Genomic DNA, 13810 nt, shown 5'->3' with positions numbered 1-13810 from the left:
CACTGAAGTAAAAAAAGCCATCACATGCTGCCTGAAATATGGAAAGGCAGCAAGAATACTAGTAGATGATATTCGACCAGAAATGCTCAAGTATGGCAGTATAAAAGTCTTCAAAAAGGCTGCACTGCATAGTTCAGAAGGCCTGGACAAAGGAACGAATTCCAGATGATTGGAGTAGAGCTCTCATCGTGCCCATATATAAAGAGAGAAATAAAACTGAATGTGAGATTTACAGAAGTTTTTCCTACTGGGTGTTCCAGGTAAGATTTATGCAAGAATTCTTGAAAAACCTTTGAGAAGGATTGTGGAAGGGGAGATTAGTGAAAAACAAGCTGGATTGTGGCCAAATAGAGGCTGTCAGGATCACATTTATACTTTATGAAAAACAGTTGAGAAATCGTGGGAATACAACCAAGATTTGCATTTAAGTTGAAACCTGAAATTTTGCATGTAAACCTGAAAAAGGCATATCACAAGTTCCTAATAGAAAAGTTATTCAAAACGCTACAGTTGTGTGGTATCAGTAGGGTATTATATCAAGCAATACTTAGTCTTTATTTGAGTTGTAAGTCAGCAGTTAGAATTGAAGTAAGTAAAGAAAGATGGTTTTATGTTAAAGCTGGTGTCAGACAAGGATGTACATTATCCTCTCTGTTATTCATTATCTATATGGTTCACATTATGATCCATTTGAAGCCAAGGAAAGCCGTATTAAACCTGATTTCAAAATTGGAGATGTTGTTTGACTAGTAAAGCTCCAAGATCCCCTTACTAAATTGAATAATTGTTGTGATAAATTTTGTATGAAAATCAGCAATAACAACAAAGACAATGAAAATAGGCAGATGCATTCAAAATATCAACTGCATTATTGTGAATGGAGAACCCATAGAACAAGTGAAACATTTTTCGCTACTTAGGCACGAGTTTTAGTGAAGATGGCAAATTTATCATCATCATGCCTGTTAAGGATTTACGCCTAGGGTGGCCGTTCTGGCATTCGAAATCATCGTTGAATCTCTTAAGAGGATGTCCTGGTTTTCTTTTTCATAAGGGTTTGTAATTTAAGGCTTGTTTTGGTAATCTTTCTGTTTTCATTCTTTCAACGTGGTCCATCCATTTGTGTTTATATTTTTAATTTTTTTTCTTACTGATTCCTAGTTTAATTCTTTCATAATTTCTTGGCTTCTTCTGTGATCAAATAGAGTATACTTCTCAGTTTTTCTCATAAACTGCATTTCAGCTGTTATTAACCTTTGTTTGTCATTTTGTTTTACTGTCCAGATTTCACATCCATACAATAGGACTGATAGTAGTGGCATATTTAGGTAATTCCCGCCCGTAGGCCTGTAGAAGGTGCCGCCCCTCATATTTAATGAACATGTTGATTTAAATGCATAACCTATTTATATCGTAAATTTGTAATATAATATGTAAATGTATATATCAGTAGCATCGCGTGATCATTTCGGTTAGGTGTGCTGTTATGTTTTCCAGGAAGGGGGGGGAGCTTGAAGACAAAAAAAATCAGCTAACGCCTTTTTATTCCCGTATAAGAAGTAGGCGAGGCCATTTTAGCCCTATCTAACCTTTTGGAGACTGAGTGGGCAGTTCAATCTCCACTGGTACCCAATCAGAGATAGCTTGCCCAAGGCTATCACTAATTAAGCGACACGCAGTGAAGAGAGAAGGCCCTACATCTGCTGCCATCTCGTGGTCCCTAACCCTAACACTCGTATTTGATGTCTGAAATAATGTGAGTTCTACGGTCGATTTTCTTGAGTTTACAGGACAAAAAACCCAAGTTTCTGAAAGAAAAAACCCACTTGCCTGTGCCAAAGATCGACTAACTCGGGAACTGGTCGAAAAAAGGCTTAGAAAAATTTCCTCTAGTTGCCGACTAGACTCGAAACCAAATCTTCTTTCGTGCGGCCAAGCACCATGGTGTCCAAACGCCACATCCAATGAGCTACACAGGCTTCGAGACAAAAATTTACATAAATAAATTTTTATAATTATTGATTTTTTTTTTTTTTTTTTTTTTAAATAATTACATCAATAAGCGTCTTTTAGCATTTTTTATGTAATTATTTGTCGATGTAAACTATAATTACAGGTAACCCTCGTATAACGCGATACTTATACAACGTGGTCTACAAATTGCAGTAACCCTTTATGTTTTTATATATTTTTCGCCGAGTGACTTAAAAATCAAATTTTATCTTCGTTAAATTTGCGTCTGCCTGTATCGCGCATGTAGTTATAAGTAGCGAATTCATATTAGGAGAAATATCCTCTAGCACGCATGTTCGTCAGTTTTTTACCATATAAAGGGTTATTAAAATTTTTATAGTAATAGCCACATAGAGGGTTTTTTGCGACATTGTTGAAAACGAAATTAGTGAATTAATGGATGGGGAAATAGACTTATAGGAGGAACGTTTACAATTAATAGATGACGTCGAACCAAATGGTGGGGAAAGTTCTGCCGAAGATTCTGATTGTGATGAATCCGTTAAAGAATTCAGTTTAAAGAAATTCGCAGAAGGATTGGACTTGGCAAGAAAGTTAGGAAGTTATTTTATGGATAACGATCCCTCAATGGAGCGCTCCAGAAAATTCACCAGACAATTGGTTATTTGTTTTACTCCATATTATGAACTTAATAAAAATTTGCAGCATAGTGGTAAGTAAGGTCTCATTACTGACTTCTTGATAACTAAACCAGCTGAAGTATGCAATGAGAATTATACAAATGATGTCCAAGAGATTTCAAATGATGACAACGTCTGGCCACTCGTAAATCAAAAACATCTAAGAAATGTTCGTTTTGAAGATAGTGATTACGATTAAATTATGCACTTTATTTTATTTTGCCTAAAACATTTATGCATTATGGGCAATAAAGTTTACGTACAATTTGTATTTTTATATGTTTATAGTATGTATTTTGTTTCATAGTTTATATGCTTTCTTAACTTACATGAATTACCTGAATCATATAAAATTATTTTTTGTTGGATATATCATTGTTCTTTATATAATTAAAAAAAACGATTTCGGAACATAACCCTACTGTTTGTATGTGATCTGAGACTCGCATAACGCGGCATTTTTGTGGAACCTAACATCCGCGTTATATGAGGTTACCTGTAGATTATTTTCATTTTGCATCGATTTTAATGATCTTTAATTCTTGGGGGGGGGGAGGTATTCAGAATTAATAGTTTTTAGCATAATTTCATATATTAAAAATTGACCAGCATATTTTATTAAAAATCAACTAATTAATTAATCCTAAATTAAATTATTTCAGTTTAAAAGCAAAAAAATCATAAAACTACAAGTAAAATAATATTAAATTACATACACTTACCTTTTAAAAATGTATTTTTTTGTTTAAATTTGTTTCACTATAAATTTACAAATTACACTTCACTCTGAAACTTACTAGACAGAGGGCAAATTATCCTGTCACTATTCACAAATTAGAAAAAGACGAACCAAAAACAGGATCAAGTGTTTTATTGCAGTAATAAAACACGTGTTCTGTGGCTACCCCGCAACAAGCCAACCCATAATAAAATTTTAAGACAGACAAAGCGTTCCCAGGGTCGAGGGTGTAAGATTACATATCTCAATCAATTTTACGATTATAATTTGTGGAATTTTTTAATCCATCCAGGGGTGGAATGGGGTGAAGTGCCCCATTTCCACCCCTGCTGACGCCCATGACGGTGGGATTACATTTTATAGATATATGAAAGTTTTGAGAGGGCATAGTGCATCAGCACTCTTCTTAATTGGTCCAGTGCAATTAATTGCAGGATAACACTTTGAATACTTTTGCGTAGGGTGGGGAAACAATCTGTTTTAGGATTGATTAGGAAACAACAATAAAGGAGAATGCTATATTTAGTTGGTATATTTGAAATACTCAAAGATGAAAATATGTGAACCATCATTTATAAGACATCTGAGAATAAGAAGGAATAAATGTGAGTAGAAACACTTTCATTAATGGTAAACGAATAATTATCATTTTTAATATGTGTGTCCTATAAGTTACTGGGTAGAGCGAATAGCACGATCCTATAAATAATAAACATGAATAAGTGAATTTACGATGGCATAATTAAAAATAAAAACTTATGAGAGAGAGAGAGAGAGAAAGTATTGCAGGAATAAATATCGTTTGATGGAGCAGCAAATCATCTCATAAAATTTGTTGCACATGTTATGTTTATTTCTCTGGTTTGTGTATATTTTGCTCCGTTTTCCAAGAATTTTATATTGTTTACTGCGACTCAGTATACATAACATCCGATCATTATGAAAATTATCCACACTTTCGGGAAGGAGCCAAGATAGCTCCAAAATGGCGGCAAGTATGAGGGGGATCTGTGTAATAGAATAACAGTATTATCATAAATAACAGAATAATAGAATAACAGTATTATTATAAATTATCATTGACCTGCTTGCATTTTAACAGTTCATAAGAGGTTTCTTATATTTAAATATGAACTGTTAAAATGCAAGCAGGTCAATGATAATTTATAACTTATTTATGTTTACATATATATATGTAGATACATATATACATACATACATACATACATACATACAATTTGGAGCAGAACAACCTCCCATTTCACTATAAAGTCGAAAAAATCAAGAGCTCGAACGAATGGCACTGTGGGCGACCCTAGATCCAAAATGGCGACAAGTAAGCGTACTTTCTATTTAGAGCTTACACCAGGGCTATTACTGAAACTGTTATGCAATGTTTACGCGGTGAAAAGCGCCTTCTTCATGAAGCACTAATACTTTATTATCCTTGTGAAGAGGACAATGAAGCATTAGTACAGTATATTGTGTTCAATTTTAGGAATCGCGCGCGAAGTCTGTAAACAATTAGGTGAGTCTTTAACGGGAATAAAATGCAAAAATATAATATCAGTGATACTGATATTTCATGGATGAGCACCGCACACCTAGCACACACGGAATATTCGCCCGTGATATACAGGGTGGTTCAAACTTCCACGTACAAACGTTGAGGGGAGGTAGATAACATCAAAATCAACCATATTCACATAGGAAAGCATGACCAGAAACGCCACCGGAATGTACTAGCAGGGACATAAAATACAGAAATAACACAAGGCAATAAGTAGTGTAAAACACTTTATTATGCGTAACTGAATAATTCAATAGTAGTTGGATACATAATATGGTTTTACATCAGGTGCTCAAAGTTACCACCATTAGCAGTGATGCATGCCTGACACCGACGTTGCATTGATTGCCGTACACTTTCGAAAATACCTGGAGTTTCCCGGATACTGGCAGCGGCGATGGCGATTCTTGCCACGAGGTCCATGTCAGAGGCAACAGGCGTTTCGTACACCATGGCTTTAAGGATCCCCCACAGAAAGAAATCAATGCTCAGTAAACCAGGTGAGCGCGGGGGTCATGCGACGATCCACCACGCCCCAATCCATCGAGTCCCAAAGGACCTGTCTAAATACTGACGCACAGAAATGCCAAAATGGGCGGCTGAATCCCTGTCATTTTGGAACCACATCTGTCTACGCACAGTTATTGGAACACTGTTCAGTAAATCCCGCAGAACTTCTTCCAGAAAGGTCCGATACTTCTGGGAGTCCAGTCGGGGTGGTAAAAGGTATGGGCCGACTAAACAGTCAGCGATGATACCTGCCCATACATTAATGGTGAAGCGTTGTTGTGCAGCATGTGATCGCACAGCGTGTGGGTTCTCATGTGTGGGCCCACACATGAGCATTGTGGTGATTGAAGACCCCCTTCGTTGGTAAATTAAGCTTCATCTGTAAACAAAAAAAAAAGTTGGAAAATCCGGGTCTACGGCACTTTTTTGCAGAAAGCGCGAATTCCTCAAGTCCAGGATAATCGTCGGCCATCAATAATTAGACCCGTTGCAGATGAAATGGATGTAAGGACTCAGAGTGCAAAACGAGCAATACACTGGATCGAGATTCTCCTATAGTAGAGGCAACGGCACCTGTGCTTATCTCTGGATTATTGTCCATTGCATGAAACGCCTCCTCTTCCATGGCGGAATTTCGCGTCGATCGTGGCCACCCACTATGAAGCCTGCGATCCCTGAATGAACCATAGTGATCATAATGACAGATCCACACAAATTCTGATGCAAATGCGCAAACATTTGCTGATGCGGTATACATCTGTTTGGGTACCTTTCGCGATACATTCGTACAGAAGCTCGTCCATTACCGTCAGCTAACCCGTAAACGAGGTGCATGTCTGCCATATCAGCGTTCGTAAAACGAAGCATGTTCTTCTTACGAGGTCGAAAGCTTGAATCAGGAAGCCCTAATTGCTCACCTGGAGCGCTGGCGAACAGTGCCACCTATCACTTTTGGGTGACGTTTCCGATCATGCTTTCCTTTGTGAATATGGTTGAATTTGATGTTCTCTACCTCTTCTCCAAAGTTTGTACATGGAAGTTTGAACCACCCTTTAAAAAAAAATCAGCTAACCCTGTATATATATATATATATATATACATACAGGGTTAGCTGATTTTTTTTGAACCACCCTTTAAAAAAAATCAGCTAACCCTGTATATATATATATATATATATATATCCAGAATATTCTACGTCTTGCCGCTCGCTCGGCGAAGGCATTTATCACGTCCTCGTAGTCCCGTAGTCCAGTGCCCTTGTAATATCGCTCTCAATTTGTAGAACTACCAAGTTGCTGAGCCTTTCTTCTGTCATGGTTGTTCTATGTTAGTCCTTCAACCTTTTGAGGGACACTGCTGTTATGAAAAATCGCAACAGCAGTGTCCAGATTGGGATATATACACTGTAGAGCTTCCTGCCGAATTTTCTGTAAAAGTTGTAAGAATGTATTTATTTCTAGGTCACTTGATTTCAGGTGCGCTCTGAAGTGTAGAAATTCGTTTAGGTTCAATATCAATCGAAAACTGTTCTAGAAGTTTTTTTGTCTCTTTTATGACGTCCTTTTCACATATCACATGCATTGTTGTGAGAAACCGGAACTCCTTCGAGAGGTTTTCATACGATACTTTTCTTCGATTTATTTCGAATGAGAGACTGTGCAAAATGTTATTATAAGTATCAGTTTTGAAACCGACTGATGGATTGTACTCGTCTTCATTTTCGTTAATTTCATCTGCGCAGTCATCAAGAAACCTGGTGGGCTTTTTTTCCTCTTTTTCTCTTCCTAATTCAAGTCAGCTCCACTACGTTCCTTGCCCTGTTCTTCATAGGATTCATAGAGTAACTCTAGGCTTTTGAAATATTCTTCGAGTGACCCGTAAAGTTCACACACAGTTACTATATCAATGTTTACTGTTTACACTTTGTAATTTCTTGCTTGTGGCATTTATTCTTCCCAGAATATCGCCCAATAGGCAGGTCATGATCCTAGCCTCTGGAAGTTGCCGTAGAATCCCACTTGCTTCTCATCGCGTAACTTTCTTTTGGGTGGTGTCATTTTCAATTCTGGACAAAGTGGAAGTTATTTCCTTTCATCCCTTACGAAGACTCCGATAGGCATCATCACGAGCTGACCAACGAGTAGGCAAAGGACATTTGATTACTTTTGCAGAAGTTTCCAGTGTTTTCTTAGAACACTCCACCGTGTGTTGAAGATGTGAAAAATATGTTCAGTTTCTGAAGGACATCAAAAATTGCGGAAAGCTCCCGAGAGGATTCGGCAGCGCAAGTACCAATTAGATACAGAGAATGTCCAGCGCAAGGTGTGAATTCTGCCAATGGATTTATCTCAAGAATTCTTGCTTGCAGTCCTGTGTACCTGCATGACATGTTACTAGCATTATCATATGCCTGCCCTCTGCTATTTGCTGCATCAATTCCAAGCTCGTTTAGTGAAGTCAAAACTGCCTCTTGTAACTCTTCAGATTTGTGATTTACGTTAGGAATGAAACGCAAGAAACGCTCGACAGGAGTTCCATGTTCTTTCACATATCGTACAATGAAGGACACCTGACCAACACGAGACAAGTCTGGTGTTGCGTGAACACTTATAGAATAGTACTTAGCTATTTTAAGTTCTCCCACAATAAATTTGATTACTTTCTCGCCAATTAACCTTTCTCTTTTTTTCACGCTTTTGTCAATGTGCTCAGCAAGAAAAAGATCAATTTCACTAATTAACTCTAGACACATCATTACATTTCCATTATGCACAGAACCGAAAATGTCATCCTTTCCCCTCAAAGCAAGTCCTCTACTGTCCAATGTTTTTACAACTGTAACTACTCGTTTTAACACCGCCTTCCAGTACTTAATTTCTTCTTCCAATTGCTGCGTTATTTGTAAGTCAATTCTCCCTGCAAGATTTGCTCTTTGTTTCAGAGCTATCAGACAGTTCATATGATTAGTTGCTTTCTCTGATGACTCACTAGTGCTTCTGCATTTTTCCAGTCATTAAATCTACTGACAAAGTGACTATCCTCAGCTCCCCCTTCACCAAAAAGGCAACAAAGTGCACAGAGGATCTTTGCGGTACTAGGAGGGTAAACAAGAAAAGCTCTTATTATTTTTTTGTCATTAATCAGATTCATCTCAATGAGTTTCTTAGAAACATGTCTTACTTTGTCGGGATAAGCTCTGTGTGATTTTGAAAGATCACTGTCTAAATTTTGTGAAAGCCCGTTAACTGCGATAAACTCGTGTGTTACGTCATTTAGAATCCACTCAGCTGGGTCATTACTCACTATCTCCTGTGCTGCCAAATTGGTAGGATTTGTTGTAGGCACGTCATTTGAAACAATTTCCGTCTCCTCAACTACGTCTTGTTCTTTTTACAAATCACAATTACTATTCAGCAGATACGGACGCAAAAAAAAAAAAAAACAGTCCAATTTTCTTGTCTTTGATACTGCTTCGTTAATTTTCGCTTCCTTTTCTTTTCTCTTCTTCTTATATTCACTACCACCAATTCGCTTTCTACCGTCACTCATGTAATTTAAATAGTAATTTAAAACACGCAGGAAGTATCGGAATGATTTACACAATTTATAACTCTTTAAAAGCAAAACCATAAACCAGTATTACCTCCACTCTGCTGACAATATATGACAAGGGCACTGAACCCTCTAAAAATAATTTCAGATTTAGCACATCTTAACTGCACAAAGATATCAGGATAGTGAACTAAGGAGTTGAAGGAAGGACAACAATTAACAATCTTAATTTGAATTCAAAATAATAAAGAAGGAAAAGTTGTTACAGCTAGTAAGAATAATACCGACACAAAATTAATTAGCATCAATCTCTCCCGACCTCGATCCCTATTGCCTTTGTGTCTAGTTACCGCAATGCAGTAGCTTTTCGTGCAGGTGACTCGGTCCGTATAGTTATGCAGAATCTGATTACATGCCAGTATGCTTGCAGACTAAATTTACAATGAGGAAAAGAAAAATATTTCTCTACTTGTGAGCAGATGCGGCATATATTACAAAAATGACAGCCTGGAAATTTCCGCCGCCCTTCAAAATTTGCCGTTCCAGGCCCGGGTCTATACGGCCTATACCTAAATACGCCACTGACTGGTAGGGCTAATGTATTTCGTATTGTATACTTTTAATCTGGTTTGTTATTGTACTAGGTTTGGTTTAAATATAGGGTTAATTATAGCTGTTATTTTTAAATATTTTGCAATTTTTAGGTTTATATCTCTTTCATTTTCATTTTCGTGAAGACGGTAAATTAAATATGGAAATAGACAACATAATCAACAAAGCTGGTATGGTAGGAAGTCAATTGGATAAATTTATATGGAATAAGAGAGAAATTAGTCAAAACACTAAATTAGCTATATACAAGACAGTGCTCAAACCAGTTTTAACTTATGGATCTGAGAGCTGGGTCAGAAGTAAAACACTTGACCAAAGACTAGAGACTGCAGATATGAGCGTCCTGAGAAAGATTAGGGGCATGAATAGATGGCATAAACGGCAATATCATATAAAAAACGAGGATATTAGGAATGAACTTGACATTCTCAGTATCCAGTAATGCGTTAGCAAAGCTAATCTTATGGTTACTTAAACAGAAGGGGAAAGAAATTATTAGCAAAACAAGTGTTCTCTGCCAGGTTGGCAGTAAAAAGACCCAGAGGAAGATCAAGATATAGGTGGACTGATACATCGTGGTCCCTAACAGATAATGTTTGTCTCAGAATGGTGTGGGTTCGACAGTCGATTTTCTTGAGTTTACGGGACAAAAAACTTGGTTGCCCGTGCCAGAGATCGAGTAACTCGGGAACGGGTCGAAGAAAGGCTTAGAATAAGTTTCTGCAGTCGGCGACTAGACTTGAACCATAAGGTTACCTTCGGGCAGCTTAGCGCTGCAGAATGCAAACGTTACTTTTACTGAGCTACACGTATTTCTTTCTAAGTACAGTTCGAAAAAGTTTCTGCAGTTAATGACCCTTGGGGGAGACCACACTCCTACCAGGTGCGTCCCCCGGGTGGCGGATGGGGGAAACCCAAATGGGTTGCTCTGAATAAAGAATAAAGAGCCGTGGACCAAAGGATGTAGCAGAGGCATGGTAAGCTGGCTACATTATTATGCCAGTAACTTTCATGAGCAGGAGAAAGTCTACAAACCGAGATAGTGCTACTGCGTACGGGACAACCGACGCGCATATTCAAAGACTACATAGAGTAGGTGAGAAATCAGCAATGTGGTCAGCCAAGGATGTGAAACATGTAGCCACCCTCAACATAAGATCACTATACCGACCTGGAAAATTACAATTAGTCCAGGAAAATTTAAAATACTGAAATGGAGTATTTTAGGTTTATCAGAGACACATTGGTGCGGAGATGGATTCATGGATTTACCAGAAGGAAGACTGTACTTCTCAGGAAGAAAAGATAACATATACAGAAAAGTAGTTGCATTACTAATTGAAAAGAAACTTACACACTCAGTAATTGAAATAAACCCAGTGTCTCCTAGAATAATAACAGCCAAACTTAAAGCAATAGAAAAAGGTCAAACAATTAAAATAATCCAAATATATGCACCAGACAGTAACCATTCAGAGGAAGAAATAGAAAATTTCTATGAAGAACTACAACAGGAAATAGATAATCACAAAAATAGAGAACTCATGATAGTGATGGGAGATTTTAATGCTAAAATAGGACAGTTCACAGCAGACAAAAAAGACGTGAAGGGGAAATTTGGATACGGAGAGCTTAACGACAGAGGAGAACAATTACTCCACTTCTGTAAAGCAAACGATCTAATGATTACAAACACATTGTTCTATCAACGCCCTAATAATAAATATACATGGACATCCCCAGATGGTAATATAAAGAACTGCATAGTTCTTTATATTACTATATAAAGAACTATATCATCATAAACAAACAATGGAAAAGATCAGTAAATAATGTACGAACATTAAGAAGTTTTGATTTTGACACTGACCACGAAATATTAACTGCCAAAGCGAAGATAAAATTCAACAGGAAAAATAATATCAGAAAAGAAGAAAACATCAACCTATCAAAACTAAAAGATAGCTCAAGCAGAAGTCGATTTTTAGAACAGATGTGCTTGAAATTAAAACCCTCCATCTTACAGAACAGCGGAAAATACTGGGAATAAGGTAAAGAAACAGTGTTATCAATTGCAAAAGACACTCTAGGTTCCAAACCCAAAATAAACAAACAGTGGATAACCCAAGAAATCATAGCTACCATAGAAGAGAAAAGAGAGGCCAAGATACTTGTAAACCAACAAAACAATGAAGAGAATAGAGAAAAATACAGAGCACTAAAAAATAAAGTTGATAACCTATGCAAAAAAGCCAAAGAAAAATGGTTAGAAGAAAAAGCTAAGAAATGCCAAGAAGCATACCAACAAAACAACCTAAAAGTCGTCCATGATACTGTAGGAGAAATTACAAAGGAATTCTCAGCAAAAGCAGTAACAATGATAAACAACAAGATGACTGAAACCGGGAATATTGAATATATAAGAAAAATCTGGTCAAACCATTTTAAGACTATCTTCCACCAAGGAAACAAAACTACAATGCCAACAATAGAAGAAAATAATGATCACCCAAAAATTTTACAAAAAGAAGTTAGATACTCAATAAAACAGATGAAAAACAATAAAGCACCAGGCATTGATACTATCCCTACTGAACTGTGGTCATATGGAGGCAGCATATCAATAGAATATTTAACAACTCTATTCAATAAAATACTACAAACAGGAGAGATCCCAGATGACTGGAGAACTGGAAAGATAATCCCAATATACAAGAAAGGAGACAAAAGAGACTGCAGAAATTACAGACCAATCAATTTACTCCCTCACACCTATAAAATATTCATGAGAATTATACAAAATAGATTAAAAAACACCTACGAAGAAATGATAGGCATAGAACAAGCTGGTTTCCGAGGAAACTATTCAACAATAGACCAAATTTTCACATTGCACCAACTAGCAGAGCTCAGCTGGGAAGACCATAAAGAACTATATTGTTGTTTTGTGGACTTTAAACAAGCTTTCGATAACATCAACAGAGAAATCCTTCTCAAAATTCTACTAGAAAAAGCAATAGATAAATATATAATACAGTTTCTGATAAAATATTACTCTAAGAAAAATGCAATAATTAAAAAGGACACACTCACAACAGAACCCATAGAGATCCAAAAAGGAGTAATGCAAGGATGCCCATTATCCCCATGCCTATTCAACATATATCTAGAAGTTGTAAAGAAAGCAATAGACAATGAGCCTGGAATCAATGTCAACGGTTTAAACATAAATAATATCAAATATGCAAATGATCTCGTCCTTCTTGCAAGAACCCAAATGAACTACAAAAGTTGATCAACAAGCTAAACGAAAAACCTGTAAAACATATGACATACAATAAATATACAAAAGACAAAAGTGATGAAAATAGGGAGGAACAGAACTACCATCTCAGCCACCCTAAACGGAGAACAAATAAAACAAGTAGACAACTTCATATACCTTGGATCAAAACTAACAGAAACAATAGATGAACTCAAAACAATCAAACACAGAATAGCGAGAGAGGATGGACCACCATGGGAAAATTACAGAAAATCTGGAAAACAAACAAGATATTTAAACCAGCCAAAATCAAATTACAGTATATGAAGCAATAATTATACCAACAGTCATCTATGGAGCAGAAGCGTGGACAGTTAAAAAAAGAGCGGAGAAAAAACTGCTGGCATTTGAAATGAAATGCTTAAGAAAAATAAATAGAACAAGTTGGATAGAAAAGAAAACAAACATCACAGTCAGACAAGAACTATTATATAAAAAGACAATAATAGAAAAAATTAGAAAACAACAACTGAGATGGTTTGGACACACTGTACGCATGGATGCAGACAGACTTCCCAACGTCCTAGTCAATACTTTTCCAACTGAAAAAAGAAGACCTGGAAGACCAAGAATTACCTGGCTGAAATTAATAAAGAACATCTCTGAATGCAGAACATATAAGGAACTTTTTTGAACAGCAAAGAATAGAGAAGACTGGAAGATCCTGCTCAAGAGAAGACTCAACCCATCTTAGACGGAAGAGAAGAAGAAGAAGAAGAAGAGTTAATGACCAATTTCAAACCAAGAGTGAATTTCTTCAGGCATCCTAGTGCTATGGACGTAAACTCCACTTCAACAGGACTAAAATGCAAGGATTTTGTTTTAAATTTTTTTATTCCGAAATGTTT

Source organism: Typopeltis vanoorti, chromosome 2, assembly GCF_054136105.1.
Source record: "Typopeltis vanoorti isolate ZY-2024b chromosome 2, IOZ_Tvanoo_1.0, whole genome shotgun sequence".
NCBI lineage: Eukaryota > Metazoa > Arthropoda > Arachnida > Uropygi > Thelyphonidae > Typopeltis > Typopeltis vanoorti.
This window is presented reverse-complemented; position numbering follows the sequence as displayed.